We start from the raw sequence: 14,977 nt of genomic DNA, 5'->3' as shown, positions 1-14,977 counted from the left end.
ACGAGACGTGTGACACAATCAAAATGGTGGTGGTGGCCACCTCCCACTTCAGATTAAAAACTTATAATACGAGCCTATGGACAGGAATTGTCCAATATACATACATACATACATATATATATATATATATATATATATATATAAGTTGATGGTTCACACATGCTGGTATTTGTCTGGGGGTCATTACACGACCGTAGCAGCAGAGGACGCCAGGCGGTATGGTCTCAACAGGAGAATAAAATGGAGACCAGAGGTCTGGAGCAGAGAGGACCAACAGTGGGGTGAGTTAACAAGCTACCAAACAAGGCAGAGTTATGATACAAATTTTAAGATGATGGTGGTTAATTCAGCAGAGGCGTTGGCAGCGAGGTTGACGTTCAGTGGGAGGTGCCTGCAGGTGTAGCGATCTGATGATACACCCGGACCGTAGCAGCATGAAGGTGAGTACAGCGTCTGTGAATAAAAGCCTCATTTGGCTTTTGATTTCACATGTCAGCAAAGTTTTAATAGTTTGCATTAGCGGCACTGAGGCAATGATTAGCAACCCCCCCCCCTCCTACCCCACCCCACCCCACCCAAGTTTTAACCCGAAGATGGGGATGTAATTATGATTTTAGGCTGAAATATTAAATGTAAAGTAAGTTGCAATTAACTGCCAAAATACTGATTACAAGTGCACTTGCATGTGTTACTGACCTTTTAACAAACAGACTTTAAAAACAATTAATATTCGCACCTCGTAGAAATATTTTGATATTTTTGTACCTCGGCACATGTTCTGTGTTCAATTTTGTGAACAAAACCTAGGTCACACACGGCTTAGACTTTTTGGCATGCTACTTTTGACCACCCAAGCTGTCTTTATTCAACAACAACAAGGAAAATGTTGGTTTACATTCTAGGTCTCCTTTAAAGGTCTAAAGAGATGAAAATATCAGATAATCTATGTTTGAGATGTATGAGGATCGAGGATGCAGTCTGAAGAGTCACATTCATGAGCGGTGATAAAGGAGTTCCAACCGTCCTGGCTCCTCCGCCTCATTCGTAGGGACCGACTGCTTTGTTCCATAGAACCAGTCAAATAAATAAGGCAATAAACAGAGTGAGAGGATTGGCTGAGCAGCGTGCAAAGCTGCCCGTCTACTCTGCCATCCATTAAGATGTGAGATAAATTAAAAGCATGTATGATATTAGCGGGTGGCGGCAGGCCTCCAACTCAAACCATCTGTCTGCGTGGAACCTCTGGAGAAAATGGGAGGGGTGAAAGGTGCAACCATCGCTGCTGAAGACACACATTAGGGGTGAGGAGAGAAGCAGAAAGACTGCAGCACTCCTGGAAAAAAAAAAAGTAACCATCATCAGATTATCACATCTAAGAGAAAATTCATGGTGTTGCTGCGGTGAAGGGGACAAAGGAAACATTTGAAGCTCTGAATGAGAATGATTGATGGGACGCCCGAGGACAGAGGGGAAGAAGAACAAATAAAGAGTCAGAGAGGCAGTGATAGAGATACGCTGATGGAGGGTACTGATCTGACAGCAGGAAGATTGTGAAGTGTGTGTGTGTTTGGTCTCCCTCTGTGACCCACTTCTTCACGCACGCACACACACACACACACACACACACACACACACACACACACACACACACACACACACACACACACACACACACACACACACACACACACGCACACACACACACACACACACACACACACACACACTGAGATCTGGATGTCTTCGCTTGTCAGTTGTCTCCACGAGCAGACGTTACCTTTTGATCGTCGACGTGGCTGCCATAAGCTGGATGTGGAAAAAGCGGGAATCGACTCAGGAGTCTGAAATCGTACACTCCATCAAAAACACAGCCGACTTCAGCAGATTTGGTGAAATGTTTGAAAAAAGGATGGAATCCTTAAAAATAAGAGCCACAAACGACTTACCAGTTACATAAGGCCCAACGGATGCCAACCGCTAATCTAACGATGAATATCCAGAGCAGAGTTTGTCAAATGCTGTTTTTATTGAAAGTCTTGTGATTTTTAGCAAATCCCTATTTCAGTTTACCGCTCGAAGGTGATGGAATTTGAGTCGTAAAAAGTTATGTCGCATAAATCAATCTGCTCAATGGGAGAAAACAAAAAAACTTCAGTCCCGAGGAAGAAAATCTCCATTCTCGATGGGAAGAATGAAAGCATTGTCTGGGCAGCTCTGAGCTTTACTGTACGCTGTCCTGCGCAAAAGAGACAGATCACCCCAGGACGTCATGACTGAAGCGTAGTGGGAGGCCAAGATGAATACAGAACATTTCCCCTCACTGTTTCTCTCTCAAATAAAACACAGCAATTAAAACGTCTCCATAGAAGCAAGGCTCGGAGGAGCCAACAGCTCAGTGAGAGACACAGACCACAGCCTAGGCTGTAATTGAAACAGGGCCTTCAGCCTAACAGCAATAGCCACATTTATTTATTTTCAGCCATTTAAAATGTCTGAGAACTTTGTCTCGGGGAGCTAATTGCAGCTTCCGACAGGAAGACAGTGAGTCAATGGGTAGTTTATGTACAAAGAGATTTCAATCTGATCTCCCCTCTTGTATCAGTCGAAGAATATGGAAAGTTTGAGTCTTTTCTCGGCGCTATCACAATACAAGATAATCCCCGACTGTTTTACTAAGATCGGTAAATATTTAAAGTGTTCCGCCGGGGTGTAAATGTTTGGGTATTGCTCCAGCGGTACAGAAAAGTTTGTTTTGTTGTTGCTTGCGTCTCTCCATCCCATTACACGATGAGATCATTTGTTTGAGAGTTTGATTAGAGGTCTCAGAAAATCCACAAAAATGCACCAAAGTTGTCTGTTCTGTTTGCGACTGGCAAATGCTGAGTATAAGGGAATGAGAGAGAGATAAAAAAAAGAAAAAGAAGGTATGGTGTGAAAGGAATGTAATCACGCTGTGCTCATTGATGTCAGGGCAGTGAAAGATCCTTTCAAAATTCCGCTGGATGAGTCTCCTAGACCCTCCGGTTAAGTTTAAAATGGGAAACGCCGGACTTTCTCTCTCATCTACCACACATTCACTCGACTTAACGCAATGGAGTAACACTGTTTTCTCTTAAAAGGATATTTAGAATATTTTTAATACGTGTTTCTGTGTAAAAGTTATAAATAATGACAGTCTTACCTGTTGAACCGCCTCTATTAAAGTTTATATCCTACATAACCAATGAGTCTTTTATCTGACCTTTTACATCAGCTCTTGCTCCCTGGTTGGCGAAATGCGGGACAGTAGCTACATTCTAACGGAGTTTTTCCTGCCGTTTTCAGCAAGAAAAACGCGATAGAGCGACGCCAAAGTAAAGGCACCTCAGGCCAGTAACAAAATAATGACTAGGTAAGCTGACCGAGGATATGGGGCTTCGTTGGTCCACCACTGTGAAAGATTTGCATGTCCGCCGTTGTTGATGGTCCCTTCTCCGGGAGCCAGAGATCAGGGGAACATTAGCTACATACTAACCCGAAGGTAACTGAGTTTCCCCGGGCGTTTTCAGTGTGAAAAATGCAGTCGGGCGATTCAAAAGTGAAGCAGCGTCAACAAAAAGAGCTGCTGTGTTTCTGTGGTCTGCCTCAGAGATCCAACATTGACCAGCATGACTACAGCCGCGCATCGAAGCCAGACCAGTTGCCCTGGGAAATGGGAACAGCCAGCCACCTGCTATTCTCAGGCAGGATACAGGAGAAGCTGGGCACCCGCTCAAGGTATAAATATATATATATATATACACATATACATATATATATATATATATATATATATGTATATATATATAGATATAGATAGATAGATAGATAGATAGATATGGGGTCGGTAGGTTCGCTGGAGTTTTTGACAATTAAAATTGCGCCCACATTTTCTAAGTTAACACGTCTCTTTTAACAACGGTAGTTTCTGCATCCTACTTCCGTCCTCTCCCCCCTCCCCCTGCGCAGCAGCCGCAATCTTACTGATGCGCCTGCAGCCTTTCCTGCTGCTCTAAACATTAAAATAATTATTTCATTTTCTGTTCCTCACTTCTGATTACCTTCAATGGTGTTTGTTTGTTGCAACCAGCAGGTGCAAAAACTAACTTGTTTTTATTTGACTATTTTTCTGTCCTGCCTGTTAATTATCTTCCTGCATCTCCTCTCAATCCTAAAGAAAAACTGCTACCTGGGTTCATTTATATTCACCTCATGAGTTACCTTTGAACTGCAGTTCTAAGATGTACCGACCACAAAAACAGCGGAGTGCCGCAGCTCGCCGGCCGACTACAACGGGACCGTTTTAGCTGCGGAGTTCGTGCCAGAGCGGAGATAGTGGAATTTTGGGGGTGCGTCACCGGAGAACAAAACAGGTGATGTGCCTCGCTCCGCAGCAGCGAAACGCATCAGGCACAAATAACAGACAGAAAACATGACACGATCGCGTGTTTAGTTTGTTTTTGAGGTGGTTACACCTGATTTGGCGGTGCTCAGGACGCAGATGTCTGGAGCACATCAACGATCAGAGCTTTGCATGCGCAAACTGGTTAAGATTAGGGTGGGGGTGAGGGGAAGGTAACATTGCAAGAGGGAAAAGGTCACAGTTTGGTCAAATGTCCGTTTTACCGCCGTGTCAGTACCGACGCTCTGGCACAGCGCGTCGCCTCCGCCTCCCGACGCAGGGGCTCATCACCTGCTGTCTTTTCCGAGGACTGCATCTTGTCAGTCATTACCATGTGACAGCGACTAGTCAATGACAGGCATAAAAAGTCACTACAGAGCCGTGAAGTCGACTAGTCGACTAGTTCACACAACCCCTAGTTTGTAGGGAGTTTGTACTGGTGTCTATGGGGCTCAGCAATGCCCCTATCAATGAGGCAGGGTACTGCCTGCCTCCCCAGTGCATTTTCACTGTGTGTTTATAGCCACTTAGAAGACTACATTTTTCACACAGTCATTCTATGTATATTAGACAGACTGTAGAACATCATCATGTGCAGCACATGTGAAATAAAACATGTATGTCGGTGATGTAAAGACAGACAGCAGTGAGCATGCACCAACTTCCTGTTTCAGTGAGTGTGTGCGGCGCTGCTCCGTGACAACGGAGCCAACTCTCATCTCTGCCTCCAGAGGGTGCAGTGCCGCACACACTTGAAACAGATAGCTGGCGCATGCGCTCTGCCTGAATCAGTTAGTGTGTGCGGGGCAGCTCAGAGAGAGGGGAGGCAGGCTCGTCTCTGTCTCCTCTCTCGCTTCTGCATGTATATTTGTCAGGAAACAGTTAAACTCAGCAATTTAGACCATAAACATAAAGAAATTAAACAACAAACTAATATATAGAGCAGTGAGTAGACACATTGACTTTATATTGAATCATTATCAGAATTTTATTTGTCACAATGACAAAGCGAGGCATTGCCTCCCCTGCCTCCTCTGGCTGCACGTCACTATATATATATATATATATATATATATATATATATATATATATATATATATATATATATATATATATATATATATGTGTGTGTGTGTATATGTATATATATATATATATAAATATATATATATATATATATATATATATATATATATATATATTCTACCACTGGGCACATTTTACAAATTCTTTCTATTTGTCTTTGAATCAGCCTAACATCAGGTGAGAGGAGATGCAGGGACCAAAGACACGGTCACTGGCTCCCGTCTGAGCACATCTGTTAGCCAGCTGTTTTGTGTTTACACCTGACCTCAGCCAAGTCACCGTCTGGGTCTCCCACTCCACTTCGCATTATCTCCACCCATCCCCCCTCAAAGGTTTTCCTTCCTGCTGTCGAGGAAGCTCAGCCAGGTAACTTCAGAAGGTTCCCTTAGAGTAAAGGTTGATGGACATAATCAAAGCGAACTGAGGGTTAGAACAAAGAGGATCACGTAAAAGTGGTGGCTGATAACAAAGGAAGGCAAAGCGGTGGAAAAATCACCATCAGATGGATTTCAACTCACTTTTTCCCAGTGAACAGAAGATCATTACATGAAGTAATTCCGCTTTAGTAAGCAACACAAAAATTATATATACCAAGAGTTTCGAAGGGTAATTTATGTCTTTTCTTTATACAAATGGAGTTGTTTTGAGAAGACAAGTGTTTACATTGACATGGACAAAGGGAAGTCTCGGTTTGACTGATTGCTAAACAACACAAAACGGCATGATAAAAATGGAGCACTAAAATCAGCATTTGATAAACACGAGCCAGGGAGTCACAACGAGGCAGACTTTGATATAAAGGGGTTTTCCCCTCGTTTTTGTGTATTTTTTCTCTGCTTTTGCTGGTCTGTAGGTGGCCGACCGCTGAGCTGGGTTTGGACTACAGCGAGACGTTCGTTTAGAGGAGGACTTGGGGTTTCAGCTGTCATTTTGTGGAAACAAACAAATCTTGGTAATCAAAGTCATTGTTTGGAGGAAGTCAGAGTCCCGTTTCATCTTCTGTACCAGCCATGGATTGTTTCTTTAAAGGAATTTGTATTGTATTCTAACTGCTCTGTAGGTTTACAGATCTTTGTTGTCTGCCTTACAGAGTTTTGAAAACACTATAAAACTGCAGTTGTGGTTACTTGACAGAAACTACAGAAACTGTGTTAACCTTTTGTGCTTTAATTCAAAGCAGTTCTAGATGTTATTATTGTCCTTTTTGTGCTTTAAGTTTCGTATGTTTAGATCATCCAACTATAACATTTAACCTTTACCGCACGTGAGTTTAATCTGTTCAAATGGGGAAAATGTCTGTGACCCAGGATGACAAACCAGTTATTTATTTTTTTTACATATATTTAATTATATAATCCACAAAGGATTAAATAAAGGAAAAATAAAGGGAACACTTTTACAACACACTGTAACTCCAACACTTCTTCTTCTTTGGGAACACCAGGATGGACGCCCAAGAGGCGTATTGCTGCCACAACGACGAAGCAACCAAACACGTTCACAGCCTCTAATTCACCCCAGAAAACTCAGCAGCGCCCTCACCCTACGCCAATCCACCACCTTCAACAAAGTCCGAAGACTAAACACAAACACTCCTGCAGCCCCTAAAAAAACCAAACAAGGTCTCCGTTCAATTTTCAGTGACAACGCAAAAGAACGCGACCAACCACCTTGAGCACCCCACAATCTCAGTTGTCGTCCGGGTGCTTGGTAACTCCAAGTCAATCACACTTCTGTGAAATCAAACTGTCCACTAGACTGATTGACAGTTTCTCCTGCTGTTGTGCAAATGGAACAGACAACAGGTAGAAATTATTGACAATTAGCAAGACACCCCCAATAAAGGAGTGGTTTTACAGGTGGTGACTTCTCACTTCCTGCTTTCTGGATGATGTTTTGGTCACTTTGAATGCTGACAGTGTTTTCACTCTAGTGGTAGCAGGAGACGGAGTCTACAACCCACTCAAGTTGCTCAAGTAGTGCAGCTCAACCAGAATGGCACATCTGGAGGCCGTAGAAGGGCAACAACCCAGTTGTAGGACCGCTAGGTCTGCCTTTGAGCAAAGACGATCAGGAGGAGCACTGCCAGAGCCCTGCAAAATGACCTCCAGTGGGCTACAAATGTGCACGTGTCTGCTCAAACAGTCAGAAACAGACTCTAATTTCCCTCTGGGATTAATAAAGTATCTTTGATTTGATTGATTGGTTGATTGATTGATTGATTGATTGATTAGTTGATTGATTGGCATGTGGGTCCATGTCCACAGGTGGGGGTTGTGCTTACAGTCCAACACCGTGCAGGATGTTTGACATTTGCCAGAGAACACCAAGATTGGCTAATTCACCATTTGTGCCCTGTGCTCTTCACAGATGAAAGCAGGTTCACACTGAGCACATGCGACAGACGTGACAGGGTCTCACGGCACCATGGAAAACGTTCTGCTGCAGGCAACATCCTCCAGCATGACCGATTTGCAAGTGGGTCAGTAATGGTGTGAGGAGGCATTTCTGTGGGTGGCTGCACAGCCCTCCATGTGCTCACCTGAGGTAGCCTGACTGCCATCAGGTACCAAGATGAGATCTTCAGACACCTTGTGAGACCATATGCTGGTGCAGTTGGCCCTGGGTTCCTCCTTGTGCAAAACAGTGCTAGACCTCATGTGGCTGGAGTGTGTTAGCAGTTTCTGCAAGACGAATTGAGCACATCTGGGACATCATGTCTCGCTCCATCCACCAACTCCATGCACCAGACTGTCCATGAGCTGGTGGATGCTTTAGTCCATGTCTGGGAGGAGATCCCTGTAACAGAATGAAATGACAGTTTTTTCCCCTCCTCTGAGACAGGACTAGTCTGCATGAGATATGGTCTCAAGGTCTCATGCATTCCTTCTAACCTGCTTATTTTCAGATCAACAGAAGAATGAAGAATGGACTCTTTTCTTTTTATTAATCAAAGAACTCTATTTTAATAAAGCTAATCCAACCAAGTGTTAGTCAATAAATAAGATGTGACCAATCTGTGAAATCAAAATATTAATTACTTTATTATAATCCTATAGAATATAAAGGTACTATGACTTTAAATGATCCAGTAGGACTGATCTCACGTAGCGTTAAAAGACATGACACATTACTTTCACTGATCCAATCAGCTTCTGACAGATTTGATGGTGTTTGGTAAAATCTGTCAACTTTTATTCGACCATAAACCAAAACATCCGAAGTATAAAACTATGCCAACGTCATCTGTGACGCCAGTTCAAAGCGTTCTAGAGAAGTTGACGGAGTGGCCAATCCGTAACTCTCCTCTTCAACCAGAAGAACAACGACAAGCTGGAAAATTTGTTGCTGTTCCAACTGCTGCAACGGTTCCTTTCAGAATAAAAGCTGAACCATCAAGACCCAGGCTTGGGTCTCACCAGACGCTAACATTGTCGTGACCCAGGAGCATCTCACAGACTGGTCTGGTCGGCAACCGCTGTTTTTCCTACCGGCTGCGGTTCAGAAAAGGTCAAGCTGGACCTCGACATTCCTGATCTAACGCGGGCTTCCACCAGGGTATGTAGACCGGCAAATGGCGTCGAATGTGTTTATGAATCTCCTAACCAAAGCTTAACGTGAAGACATCACCTTCAGTTCCCATCAGAACTAATCGCTTCTTCGGATTTGCTGGTTCTGAGCAACATCACACGTCATCCATTCACCGTCTCATCCACCTTAGTTACACCATACATTTAGTGCTTAAAGTCAGTCTAGTTTAATTTGTTAGTAATACAATTCTTAACTTTTAAACGTGACTCTCTCTCTTCTGTTGTCTCTGAGTGAATACGAAGCTGTTATCTAATCCCTGCATTAAAAAGTTCCAATCTTCTGCTTTGAAATAACCTCAAAGATCTATAAGGTGGATTTCATATTTCCTATGGAATCCTATGCCTTATGGCTTATTAAATAACATGAAATTTAAATCATTACATCCCTCAGGAGACCATCCACCACCTCATTAGGAGCATGCCCAGGTGCTGCAGGGAGGTCTTACAGGCACGTGGAGACCACACAGAATACTGAGCCTCATTATGACTTGTTTGAAGGACAGAACATCAAAGTGGGTCCAGCCTCTAGTGTGTTTTTCTACTTTAATTTTGAGTGTGACTCCAAATGCACACCTCCATTGGTTGATTAACTTGATATCCATTGATAATTTCCGTGTTAGGCTTTGCCCTAGAATAACATTTCCACAATATAAAGTGTGTGTGGTGTACAAGAAAATAAATACTGTTCAAGAGTAATAACTGTTGAATTTCCAATTATTGTTTTCCACAAATACTTTTGTTTGAGGACTACTTTGGTGATGTGTCACCAACTGGTGTTGTGTTATTCCTCCAAAGATCAGAATAACTTGATCAACTTAGCTTAACTTAACTGAACTGAAACTAACATGGCATGACAACGCAACTCTGAATCTAACTCTAACTCACCTCACTTAAGCCTGGTTCATGCTTCTCCGTCAGCTCCGCAAGGGACAGACACGCACGGATTGACGGAAGCGTTTTGCTCTCATACTTCTCCGTCTCCTGGAGAGTGTTGCAAAGCAATTGCCCGGCAGGATAGCAGAGGGCGTAGAGCTGTTCTGTGGTATCCTGTCATGTATCGGTCCAAGATAGTGTGTTTATATTATGTTTTTTTGTATATATCGTAAATCCTCTAATACAGGCCTGGGCCTGTATTTTACTCAAGCTAATCAAGCCCCAGGCCTTTATTGGAAGGAGGGCCAGAATTAGAGGCAGGTCTCAATTTCTATTTGAGCAAAATGAACTAATGGTTCGCTGGAGTTTTTGACAATTAAAATTGCGCCCACATTTTCAAAGTTAAATAAATTTTTTTTAACAACGGTAGTTTCTGCTTCAGTCCTCTCCCCCCTCCCCCTGCGCAGCGGCCGCAAACTCACTGATGCGCCTGCAGCCTCTCAGAGTTCCTGCTGCTCTAAACATTAAAATAATTATTTCATTTTCTGTTCCTCACTTCTGATTACCTTCAATGGTGTCTGTTTGTTGCAACCACCAGGTACAAAAACTAACTTGTTTTTATTTGACTATTTTTCTGTCCTGTCTCTGTTTATTATCTTCCTGCATCTCCTCTCAATCCCAAAGAAAAACTGCTACCTGGGTTCATATATATTCACCTTATGAGTTACCTTTGAAGTGCAGTTCTAAAAGATCTACCGACCGCAAAAACAGCGGAGTGCTCGCCGGCCGCATCAGTTAGGTGCGTCACCGAGGACAAAACAGGTGATGCGCCCCGATCCACAGCAGCAAAACGCATCAGGCACAAATAAAAGAATAAAAGACAGAAAACATAAAAGGAAATGAGCCGACATGAACGATTGCATGTTAAATTAGTTTTTGAGGTGGCGACACCTGATTTGATAATGTTATTGTGGCCGTGCTCAGGACGCAGATGTCTGGAGCGCGTCAACAATCAGAGCTTTGTATGCGCAAGCTGGTTAATATGAGGTTAGGATGGGGGTGAGGGGAATGTTAAATTGCAAGAGGGTAAACGTCACAATTTGGTTAAATGTCCGTTTTACGGCGGGTGTCAGTACCGACGCTCTAGCACAGCGCGTTGCCTCCCGACGCGCAGGAGCTTGTCACCTGCTGACAGCAGGCTGCTGTCTTTTCCGTGGACTGCATCTTGCCGGTCATTATCACGTGACAGCGACTAGTCGATGACAGGCATAAAAAGTCACTATAGAGCGGTGAAGTTAACTAGTGACTAGTTCATACAACCCCCACTGCTCCCCAGAGTGTTCTGCAGCATAATCAGCACGTTCTCTTTGAACTTGATATCAATTTTTCGCCCCCTTTTCGTCTCCGCACGGTTAAAGTTATCCTCGCGGTCTATCACTGGCAAATCAAAAGTGAGATGGATGACACAACCGCCCCCCGTACTTGCTTGTTACCACATTCCACCCGGCCACAATAAAAAAAAACAGCCATTATTCACCTCCGCCGTCTCCGACACCGGCCAAAATATGATACCTGGCAGTTAATTGAATGCAGGCTAATATTAGAGGATTTACAGAAAGAGACTTTTTAACACGGACATATTTGTCTATCATTCTCTTCATGCGCTCGCCACCTCTAAACCCACGTTTCCTGTCATTTCCGTCCACAACTAAAACGCTTGACGCGCATCTTTTCACTCCTCCAGTCACGGGGGAATTAAACGTTCATGTTTTTAGAGTTTTTTCACGAGGTATTCTTCAAGCTTCTCCGTGTCTGTCGCTTGTTATCCTCGGCTCTCTTTATGTTTTTGAGGGCGCAATGGCGGCGCTGTAGATGACAGCGGCACCCTGACCAATCACAAGCTTGCGTTGTCCGTCTCGACTGACGGATGTTTAGAAAATAGAGCTCGACTCCGTCCGTCCTCGCGGAGCTCTCCGGCAGGCCCGCAAGGACGTTGCGTGTCTCCGCACTGACGCAGACGGAGGAGCATGAATCAGGCTTTACTCCCACGATAAATCTGCTAAAATGGCTAGGCTTGTAAAATAACTGCAGGTATAATTAAACCATGAATGGTTGAGAGTTTGACCAATAAACAAAATCTTAGATGTTAAAAATATGCGATCGGGGTTAGCAAACAACACACACAACAGCTTTAATGATTTTGAATCAAATTCGACGTGGTGACTCTTTCTCTTTGGCTTCATCCCCTTTCAGAATAAAACAAACTGCATGCGCAAAAAGAAGTGGTTCCCAAGTGGGTCCAATATTTTTAGTGCATGGCAATGTTTTGCAAATCTTAGTTAAAACATGAAGAAACATGTTATGTTTTTTAATTCCTGTAATTCGGGTGCATCCAAAGCGATTGCCAAACTACAAAACTAGTAAAATAAAAACATCTGCTATTTATTACTGGTTGACTCTGAACAGTTTACCACATGTCAGTCTCTTTCTCTATCCTCTCACTTTCCTGTCCTCCTTGTTTTTTGGCCTGAACTAATAGTAATTCAGTCCCCAAATAAATACACACAAACTTGAGTGTGTGATGCTTTGTGGATGGTGACTCCATGTACAGCATGAAGTTGTGGTTTGCAATTATTATTGACAGATTTCTTTATTAAAAAAAGCCTGAGATGCTTTAGTGATACAGCTACCAGATGTGCCATCTGCTGTATTTCCAATAGCTGCAGCCTGAATGCTTCCTTTCTTTTCAGACACGTTATCTGAGCAACCGCAGGGATGGGCCATACGGAAATGTTCTAACTTTCAACTTGAGTTATTTAAATTCAACTTTTGGTTAGAAAAAACATAGAATCAATTTTTATTATCAGAAATGTTAAGTGATAAAAAAATCACTGCAGTATTTTTGTACATCTATTACTGAAAATCACTCATGTTTAGTTGCTGTGGTAATGGGTCGGGGGTCTACCCAAACCAATAGGGACCACACGGCCGAGAGCAGACCGGTGAGCTTGACAGCATCGGGTCACTTGTTTTTTAATTACCGGTAGTCCACGTGGAGCTGTGAGCCCACCGCAGACGCGTGGAAGATGTGACAGTTTTGGAGACGCGATCCCGGGGAAAAGGCACCGGCCCTGCTGCAGCATCAGCACAATGCCCAGTGTGCTCGCCAGACCCACAGCAATTAGCTCCTTAGGTTCCCATTCGTTCTGTGCCTTCTCTCTTTCTTTTTAATGTTGGAGCTTGGAAAGGCTCAATATAATCAAGTCAAGAAAAGTTTATTCTGTTTAGAATTCCATCTGGTTCCAGAAGGGGGCTAATTTCAGCGGCGTACAGGAGTGGTATGCAGTGAGGCTGCATGTACCATCCTATTTGGAGCATTGGGGGGTGGGGAGGGGGTGTCTCAGTGCAGACACCCAGACTCCTAAGCAATAGACTGGCCGACTGGTGTTTCTAAACACTGCTGTAGCCGCTCTCCCATCACTCAGCACAGCCTGTGTTCCCACTAAGTGTGTCCCTCTGGCACTTACCACAGGATTCAAGACTCTTTCAACCCCTCCACACACAATTCTCCCCCTGCCCCTTACCCTTTCCTCACCCTTTTTTCCCCCTTACTTTTATTTACTATGTACCAGTAACACTTGTTGTATTTCAGCATCACCTCAGCTGAGGGCCCTGTGAGGAGAGTGACTGAGCTACAATCTGTGATGCTTTATGGTGATAACGCTAATGGGAATTGGCTCTTTAAATTCTGTCTTGGTCATTATATGCCAGGTCATTATATGTCCCTGCATCACTTACAAGCCAGTAAGTAAAATTCTGAACTTTGTTGTAACAGTTGTTGTTGCTCTTTGATACATATAGGGCTGGGAGAAAACGCAAGGGTATGTCACATTTAAAGGGATTTTTCAGGTTTTTTAGTCAAAACATTTGGAAACATTGATAAAGTTCTGTATGACTGATAAGCTAACGGTTAGTCTAAGAGGAACATTCATTCAGCTCCAATCTCCAACGGTTGATGCAAAACATACTTTGTGAATCAGGATTCTGCATCTTTAATGACAGTAAACTTCCAATGATTCAGTTATCTAAAGATGCATGAGTCCGTGAAATCAGTTAAACAAGACACACCACATTACATTTGCATATCCCAACCCACTTCAACATCAGTAATAAATAAATGTAGTTAGTGCAGAATGCTAGGCTGAGCTACTGCTAGTGCTAACCAAAGCTACCCCTATTACTAGCTTTAGCTACTGCTAGCCAGAGCTACCCCTATTGCTAGCCTGAGCTATTGCAAGTGCTAACCAAAGCTACCCCTATTACTAGCTTGAGCTATTGCTAGTGCTAACCAAAGCTATCCCTATTACTAGCCTGAGCTATTGCAAGTGCTAACCAAAGCTACCCCTATTACTAGCTTGAGCTACTGCTAGTGCTAACCAACGCTATCCCTATTACTAGCCTGAGCTATTGCTAGTGCTAACCAAAGCTACCCCTATTACTAGCTTTAGCTACTGCTAGCCAGAGCTACCCCTATTGCTAGCCTGAGCTATTGCAAGTGCTAACCAAAGCTACCCCTATTACTAGCTTGAGCTACTGCTAGTACTAACCAAAGCTATCCCTATTACTAGCCTGAGCTATTGCTAGTGCTAACCAAAGCTACCCCTATTACTAGCGTGAGCTACTGCTAGCCAGAGCTACCTCTATTGCTAGCCTGAACTTTTTCTATTGCTAGCCTGAGCTATTGCTAGTGCTAGCCAGAGCTACTGTTATTGCTAACCTGATCTACTAACAACAAAGATTTTTGGAACATGCATGCAACATTCCAGGTGCACTGGGCAGGGGCGCAGATAGGATTTTCAAACTGGGGGCGACAAAGTTCCAATGTACCCTCCCCCAAACACATACACACACATGCACGCACGTTAGAGCTAACAAAAAGAATCAAATAGTCGATGCATTGGGATGTGGACATAAGCGATTCTGCATTGTAGAAGAGTATGTGTCCTAT

General features: G+C 43.4%; 1 long non-coding RNA gene across 1 annotated transcript; it reads right to left on the bottom strand.

Moving 5' to 3' along the window:
- Nucleotides 1–607: 607 nt before the first annotated feature.
- Nucleotides 608–3,678, bottom strand: LOC107378133 (uncharacterized). Its single transcript, XR_001572023.3, has 3 exons — nt 1,947–3,678; nt 1,778–1,841; nt 608–1,333 (listed from the first exon to the last, which is right to left on the bottom strand). It is a non-coding gene; the product is annotated as an uncharacterized lncRNA (long non-coding RNA).
- Nucleotides 3,679–14,977: the final 11,299 nt, after the last annotated feature.

Source organism: Nothobranchius furzeri, chromosome 2 (assembly GCF_043380555.1).
Source record: "Nothobranchius furzeri strain GRZ-AD chromosome 2, NfurGRZ-RIMD1, whole genome shotgun sequence".
In the NCBI taxonomy this organism is placed as follows: Eukaryota; Metazoa; Chordata; class Actinopteri; order Cyprinodontiformes; family Nothobranchiidae; genus Nothobranchius; species Nothobranchius furzeri.
Note: the sequence above shows the minus strand (reverse complement) of the source record. Positions and strands in the feature narration are given on the sequence as shown.